The 8,389-nt window shown below is 36.2% G+C and overlaps 1 pseudogene; it reads left to right on the top strand.

Moving 5' to 3' along the window:
• Positions 1-4,859: 4,859 nt before the first annotated feature.
• On the top strand, positions 4,860-6,815 carry LOC130855710 (coiled-coil domain-containing protein 112-like; annotated as a pseudogene).
• Positions 6,816-8,389: the final 1,574 nt, after the last annotated feature.

Genomic DNA, 8,389 nt, shown 5'->3' with positions numbered 1-8,389 from the left:
AGAAGAATGTGCTGACCTGAATAATTTTGTAAATGAGTAGTCTGTAAGACTAAAGGCAAAAGAAACTGTACATAAATATTATACATAAGTACTATACTTTATAAGGTTGTTTCCTATGGTGGCATGGTTAAGATTCTGATAACATTATACACATATAACGTAATTGAACTGGTAATGTATGGATGGCAGGTCATAGGAGTTATGTTTGTTACTAATGGAGTGGAGTTTACACATAAACATTGGGAATAGGCTAAGATGATCCACATAGTAATAGACTGGAGGTGGAGACATTAGTATGTACTCATGTTTAGGTGAATATAGCTATCAGTGTTTACCTATAGAAAAACTTATAGATATGTGTCTGTACATAAGCAGTATGCATGTATATATTTCTTAGCTCTATAGGCTAAGAGGTCCTAGAAGCAATCATACCCCAGTAGCAAAGAAAATACTTACCACTCAGATATTTGCTTCTAATACCATATGCCAATGAAAGGAACCACACTGATTGGGAAAATATCTAGTTCTAGTATGAGGGCAAGAAATGTGCAAGATGAACCTGAAGCACCTTATGATGACAGAACAAGGAAGCGTTAAGAAAAAATATCACACTGATAGGGCATATGTCAAGGCACACAGAAACCAACTGAGAGAGTTCCCAATAGACAAAATTGGGACAATTTGAGAAATAAAATAACAGCATTGATTTATAAGCCAAAGAGTAAAATAAATATTCATGAGTCCACACTGATATAAATAATCTGATAATTAATGTGGAAAAATAGACAAATCTCTGGGTAGAAGAATTCTAAATAATTTATATAGGTACTCCACTCTCAATGAGATGGAGCAAAATTTCCACTCAGGCATGGGTATGCAGAGTGATTTGCTTCCAAACAATATAGTATGGAAAGGGAGAGAAAAAAAAAGAGCAACTTTACAATGGAGAAAACTGATCAATGTTAATATCAACATTGATAAGTTATGTTAATAGTATGTATGTACTCTTGATGTGATATGATGAAAAGTTCATTTTATCTCTGCGGACTTCCTCCTAAAGCACAATCTAATCACAAGACAAACTAATAGGCAAATCCCACTTGAAGAACATTCTACGAAATATATGACCAGTTCCTCAAAACTGTCAAGAATCAAAAATAAGGAAAGTTTGTGAAACCATCACAGCCAAGAGGAGTCTAAGGAAGCATGACTATTAAATGTTAGATATAGTATCCTGGAACAGAAAAAGGGCACTAGTTAATAAAAACCTATCAATATTGGTTCAATAGTTGTAACAAATGTACCATACTAATATGTTAGTAATAGGCAGAACCTGGGTGTGGTATATAGGAATGCCTTGTACTTACTTTACAATCTTTTTCTAAATCTAAATCTACTATTGTAAAATAAAAAGTTTATAAATAAAAAAAATATTGAAAAAACCCTCAAATGTCCATACATGGGAGACTAGTCAAGTAAAGACAATACCTTAACATAACAGAATATTATACAATTATAAAAAAGAATGCAGGAGATATCTACAAACTGATATGGAGTTATTTTCAAAGTCTATTAATAGATGGTCTAAAAACCAAAACCTACCAATGGAAAGTGCTCTAGAATCTTGTCCTTTCAAAAATATTTTAGCACCAATAATTTGAGGGAAAATACCAATTCCAAAATTATAACATATCCAAGAGGAAAACTGGGGGCAGACTGTAGATCAGAGAAATATAGAGGACCAATGGAAGGTATATTTTGAAAGGCAATTCCTTTAATATCTCCATTTTTCAAATTCTTCACTGTTGATTAAACATGTAATAAAATATCTTAATTGCATGACTAGTATTAAAACAAATCTGATAAAATAGAAAACATTAAGAAAGTGGTAAGCATGAGCATACTCACATGAATTTATTTACCTAGAAACCAATGTTATCTTCCTATAGTTTGTACTGTATCAATTTTCTTGATTTACTCTCCCTTGACATTTTCTCAACAGATATGCTTGCAGTACCTATTAAGTGGCAGACTGTTCTAATGAGAGGGCTTACAACATCCAATAATACTGTTGAGATGTGGAGTCTCAAAGTGCTTATACCCTAAAATGGATGAGGCCTGGAGGAGAAACAATGAACAAACAGAAAAATCCAAGGAAGTGGTAACTGCTAAAATAAAAGTAAAATACTGGTGGGGGGCACTTTACAAGATCAGAGAAGTCCTCTCTGAGGAGTTTATGTTTAATCTAAAATAAAAATGACAGAAAGGAGTCTATTCTACAAAAACTAGAGGGATAACATTTCTAGGTCGAAGAAATAGCACTAATACCAAGGCAGGAATGAGCTTGGCCACTTAATGCAGCAGAAAGAACACTAGCATGGCTGTAGTATAGGAGATGAAGGGGAGATGGGCACAAACCAGTATCAGAAAAGGCAGTCAGGATATGGAATATACTTTGACTATGATTGTATAGTGGTCTTATATGGCTTGACACACCTTTGTTTTTTTATAGTAAAGTAAATGATAAGCTTTCTGTGGTTATATACTGGTTAGTCTCAACTGTAGAAGTTGAGTGTTTGTTCCTAGTAAGACAATCAATTTTGGTGTGAGGTGGTATGTGAAGAAGGATTTCTCTGTACTAAGAACATAAGAAAACGTTTTGCAGTGATAGGTGCTTTTGGTCACACTTTTGGTCCCAGTATATAATGCGTTGTGAAATGCAACAGTATTAATGCATGGTATACAATGTTAAGGCTTATAAACAAGGCAGGAGAGCTGTCCCTACATTTTGCAGGGCCATAGCCATTGTGGTCTGGTCAGTCCCATACACCAGAGGAGGATATAAACATCTCCAGGAAGGCCCTCCACAGCTCCGGGCTCCTTGAGGCCCAGGGCCTGGTTCAGGACCGCCCTTGCCCAGGTCTAGGGAGGTATTGTTCTCAGTGCTGGGAAGACTTTCAGCACTCCTCTCTGCACTTTATTCCCCATCATGGCCAAAGGATTTGGAATTATTTATTAAACAAAAAGTTTAAGGAGAAAAATTAACCCTGTGGCTCTCTCTCAGGACTTAACAATAACATGGTTTAGAAATTCTCCTTTGGAAGAGGACTGCAGGTGCCTCTAAGTGCATTATTTGACCTATAGGGTAATTTTAATTCAGGAGAAGAAAACTCTAAGCCCACTTTGAAAACTAAGCCATATTTTCTGACCTGGTTTTACTTTGATTTCTTTACTCTTATAACTGTTGTGTGCATTTTTTCAATTGGCTTAGAATTTAGAGGGTAGATATTGTTATTTTGTGTATGCAAAATACCAATATTTAAGAGCAAATAGCACCTGTAAACTATAAGATGACAAAAATTTATGCACAAAATCATGTACTCATGTATATCACAGTTTGAAATCATATAGGTACAAGGGCAAGGCAGGTTGCATGAGTGTCTGGGTCAGGTTAAGCATAAAAGCGTAGAGAGTGGTGGTGCCAATAAAGTATTGGTGAGTGCACGACCTGCATAAGAACATTCCCACTCACTGATTTTGACACTCTGTTAGTCAAAGAAAACATTTGGAAAATTGGCTTACCCTGAGGCTGCTAGAATTCATTTTCTTTGAGGTTAGAAATTGGTTGTGCTTACTCTTTTTAATGTCCATATTACCTATCATTGCCTGGTATGCAATTAGGTACCCTATGAATATTTCTTTATTAATTGAGTGAATGGGTGAAGGGACAGTTCTCTGGAATCTATTATTTATTATATATAGCTCAAATTGCCCCAGTCAAATGTCTTTCTACTTAACACTAAGACATCAGTGTTTAGGTGTGCCAGATTGCCAATCAAATAATTATGTGCCCGCATGCATACACACACACACACACTCACATTGTTTAATACAAAATCAAGTAAAGTTAAGAACTGATGTTATTGGATATATCAGGTATATAAGCTGTTGAAATATTCTCTTAAATAAATTTAGTTTTAGGTATTAGGTAAATTGAAACCAAAGAAATTTTCTAAAAATGCACGTTACAAATTGGTGAAAATGTCAATAAATGAAGATTCTGAAAGTCTTTTACTTATATATTTTGTGTTGAAGTAGCATAAAGTTAATCATGGTAGGTTACACAGGTTCTCTTCAATGTTTTTTAACAATTTTTGATAGCTATGTCATTTCTAAGAATATCTAGTTTTATCTTGGAAAATCTGAAATCTCAGGAGCTTCATCATTTTTAATTTTGTAATGTTTGCTTGCCCTAAGTAATAAATGCTCTCTATCATAAAGTGCTTAGAAGCTGTTGATTTCCATGTTATTTACATATGTATGTACCTACCTAAAATCCACATGTGAACAGGAATATCATGTCAAACTTTTATTTACAACATAAAAACCCTGTGATAAAACTGATAGAAATTATTGACATATGTGAACCTTAAGAGTAAACATTTTGGATTCAGTTTGAAATATAACTACATATGAGTCATTATAAACAAAATAGCAGTCATCTTCCTTGGGATGCTTTGAACAAACATTGTGGAAGGTCAAGGATTTAATTGTAATCCTTCAAGTTCCCCAGCATTTTTCTTATTCTCTGATTCAAATTTCATGGATTAGGCATCCATATCTTCTTATATTGCTAGTAGGAAAGAAAGCTACTACATGTTAATGTTCAGGAATTTTGACACTATTAGACTATGTATTAACAGAAATTAATAAAATGCAACACCGGCCCCGCATCTCGGCAGCGCTCTGCGTCCCGGTGGGGCCCCGCCGCCCCGGCCGAGCCCGAATCTCCCCACGCCCGGGCCCCTCCACCCCAGGCCCGGGGGGCCGCAGCGGACCGAGCAGCTCTGCGTGGAAACATGGCCGCTCTGACGACGGTCGTGGTGGCGGCGGCGGAGGCGGCCACAGCTGTCGCCGGGGCTGTGGCGTGGGCGGGCGCGGGCGGGCGCGGCCACTGGGGCCGGCGTGGGAGCAACGCCTGTGCCGCAGCAGAATGATGGCTGTTTTGGTACTTCAGGTTGAATTCGTCCTTTTCAGCTTCAAAACTGGAGGCAGAAAGTTAGTCGGACTAAGAAAGCAGAATTCATACATACAGCAGAAAAATTTAAAAGCCAAGTTATTAACGTAGAAAAAGATAAACACAGTCATTTCTACAACCAAAAAAGTGACTTCAGAATTGAACATAGTATGCTGGAAGAATTGGAAAACAAATTGATTAACAGCAGGAAAACAGAAAGAGCAAAAATCCAGCAACAATTGGCCAAAATACACAACAATGTAAAGAAACTTCAGCATCAGTTAAAAGATGTGACGCCTACACTTGATTTTGTTGAAAAGCTCAGAGAAATGATGGAAGAAATTGAAAATGCAATTAACACCTTTAAGGAAGAGCAGAGGTTGATATATGAAGAACTTATTAAAGGAGAGAAAACAACTAATAATGAGTTGAGTGCCATATCAAGGAAAATTGACACATGGGCTTTGGGTAATTCAGAAACAGAGAAATCTTTCAGAGCAATGTCGAGCAAAGTTCCAGTAGACAAAGTGACACCAAGTACTCTTCCAGAAGAAGTGGTAGAGTTTGAAAAATTCCTTCAGCAAACAGGAGGGCGACAAGGGGGCTGGGATGATTATGATCACCAGAGCTTTGTAAAGGTGAGAAACAAGCATGAAGGGAAGCCAGCATTTATGGGAGAAGTTCTAGAACACCTTCCTGGAAGAACACAGGATGAAATTCAACAGCATGAGAAATGGTATCAAAAATTCCTGGCCCTAGAAGAAAGGAAAAAAGAGTCTATTCAGAATTGGAAAACCAAAAAGCAGCAAAAAAAGGAGGAAATTTTCAAGTTAAAGGAAAAAGTGGAGAACGTTCCAATGCTTTTTCATAATAAACAGGAAGATAATCAAAAGCAAAAAGAAGAACAAAGAAAGAAACAGAAATTGGCAGTTGAAGCTTGGAAGAAACAGAAAAGTATAGAAATATCAATGAAATATGCTTCCCAGTTAAAAGAAGAGGAAGAGAAAAAGAAAAGGCAGCAGAAAGAGCGTCAGCGCCAATGCAAACTAAAATTGCTGCTAGAAACTTACATCCAGCAGAAGAAGGAACAGGAAGAATTTTTGAGACTTGAAAAGGAGATAAGGGGAAAGACAGAAAAGGCAGAAAAAAGGAAAACTGCTGCTGATGAAATTTCTAGGTTTCAAGAAAGAGATTTACATAAACTTGAAATGAAAATTCTAGATAAACAAACAAAGGAAGATGAAAAGGCAGAAAAACAAAGAAAACTGGCAAAATTAAAAGAAAAGGTTGAAAACAACGTTAGTAGAGATCCTTCTAGACTTTACAAACCTACCAAAGGTTGGGAAGAACGGACCAAAAAGATAGGACCAACAGGCTCTGGGCCACTTCTACATATCCCACATAGGGCTATTCCAACCTGGAGACATGGAGTTTAGAAAAGAATATGGCATGAGGAAATTGGCATTCAGTGGATGAGAATATTAGAATATTCAGTTATAGGAGGAGAGAGTGACTGTGTTCTTGAAATATTACTAGCCTAGTCAGATTGATTACTGTGTTGCATGTGAATTGGCAGGTATTAAGTTCCATGCGGCATTGTCATTAGTATTTCCTGTTGATACTAAGAGGGTAATTAATGTATAAGTTGGCCTATTATTGATGTAAAAGTTCTTTGAATAAGTTTATGTTAGAAACAGTATTTCATTTACATACTTAGAACATTTGAAAGATATTTTGTTTTTGTCATGGCATAGCAAAATAAATTGAGACAATCATAGAGTGACATTTTTAAACCAAAATTTTTTTAATATTTATAACTTGGAGCTAAATTAGCTTGACTAACAAAAATGTAAAATTTTTTTTTTTGAGTTATAAAATAAGTTAGTACTTTTTCTAAGTTTAACAAATTGGTAATTTGTCAGTTACTACATTTTGTGTAACAAATATTTTGTATTTGTTTGACGCATGCTTTGTTTTATATAGAGAATATTTATTTTAAAAATATGCCTCTCACCTCATATATACCCTATTTTTTGTATTAGTGATATATAATCTTTTTGGTTTCCTTTAGCTATTCCAGATTTCCTTTCAGCCTTTCTAGACTCCACATAAAATCTTTGTGTCTTTCAAAAAAAAAAAAAAATGCAACACCAAAATGACGTGTTTCTTCCTTTACACTCCAAACTGAAATATACATGTGAGCAGACACCCTGCTACCTACATATGCAAAAGCATGCCTGTACTTTCAGATAATGGCACTACTTCTTACTTCTTTATAAATTTGAAACAATCAGTAGAGATCCTCCAACAGACTTCTAACACCGTATCTCCACACCTTTCAGCATCAGAGCTACATATCCTCCCTTCTGCTTATTATCCAGGATGGACTCTACATGAATCTTTATCATTCTAATCAATCTGTGGCCCTAAATCCCACCACATTTCAAAATCTTACCTAAGGATATTGCCACTCACAACATTCTCCTCTTTCTTTCTTCTACATCAAAATCTCCCTTTTTATCAGATCTTTCTCATTATCATTCAAACATTCCTTAATTTCTTCCATTAAAAAAAGAGAAAGAAAACCCTCTCTTGATCACATATACCTTAATGAGATATCACTTTATTTTGCAATAATACACCTCAAAAGAGTTGTCTATGTTTGCTGTCTCCAATTCCTTTTTACCCATACTCTCTTAAACCCATGCTCCTATTGCTTTTGTCCCATTACTCCAACCAAATTGCTTTTATTATAAAAGCCAGTGTTCTCCACATTGCTGAATCCAACAGTCAGTTTCTGGACCTCATTTCGTTTGAGCTACCAGCAACATTTGGTGTAGGTGATCATCTCCTATTCTGTAATGCATTTCTTCACTTGGTTTCCAAGATGCCACAGTATATTTTCTTCACACATTGTTTGCACTCTTTCTTACACCTCTTTACTGGGCATAATTTCACTACAATCATCTCGCATACCCAGTTTCCCTTACCATTTTCTAACTTTACCCATCCATTTGAAAATCACCTTGTGACACACTATACGTATATTTATTATTGATTCTCTATTGCTCCTTATTAAACTACTAAACTATAAGTCTATAAGTGCAGGGCTTTTTTTTAAATTCATTAATTAATTTATTTTATTGGCTGTGTTGGGTTTTTTTTTTTTTTTTCTGCTGTGCGCAGGCTTGCTTTAGTTGCGGTGAGTGGGGGCTACTCTTCATTGTGGTGCGCGGGCTCCTCATTGCAGTGGCTTCTCTTGTTGCAGAGCATGGGCTCTAGGTGTGTGGGCTTCAGTAGTTGCAGCACATGGGCTCAACAGTTGTGGCTCACAGGCTCTAAAGCGCAGGCTCAATAGTTGTGGTGCAAGGG

This window comes from Hippopotamus amphibius, chromosome 6, assembly GCF_030028045.1.
Source record: "Hippopotamus amphibius kiboko isolate mHipAmp2 chromosome 6, mHipAmp2.hap2, whole genome shotgun sequence".
Lineage (NCBI taxonomy): Eukaryota > Metazoa > Chordata > Mammalia > Artiodactyla > Hippopotamidae > Hippopotamus > Hippopotamus amphibius.
Note: the sequence above shows the minus strand (reverse complement) of the source record. Positions and strands in the feature narration are given on the sequence as shown.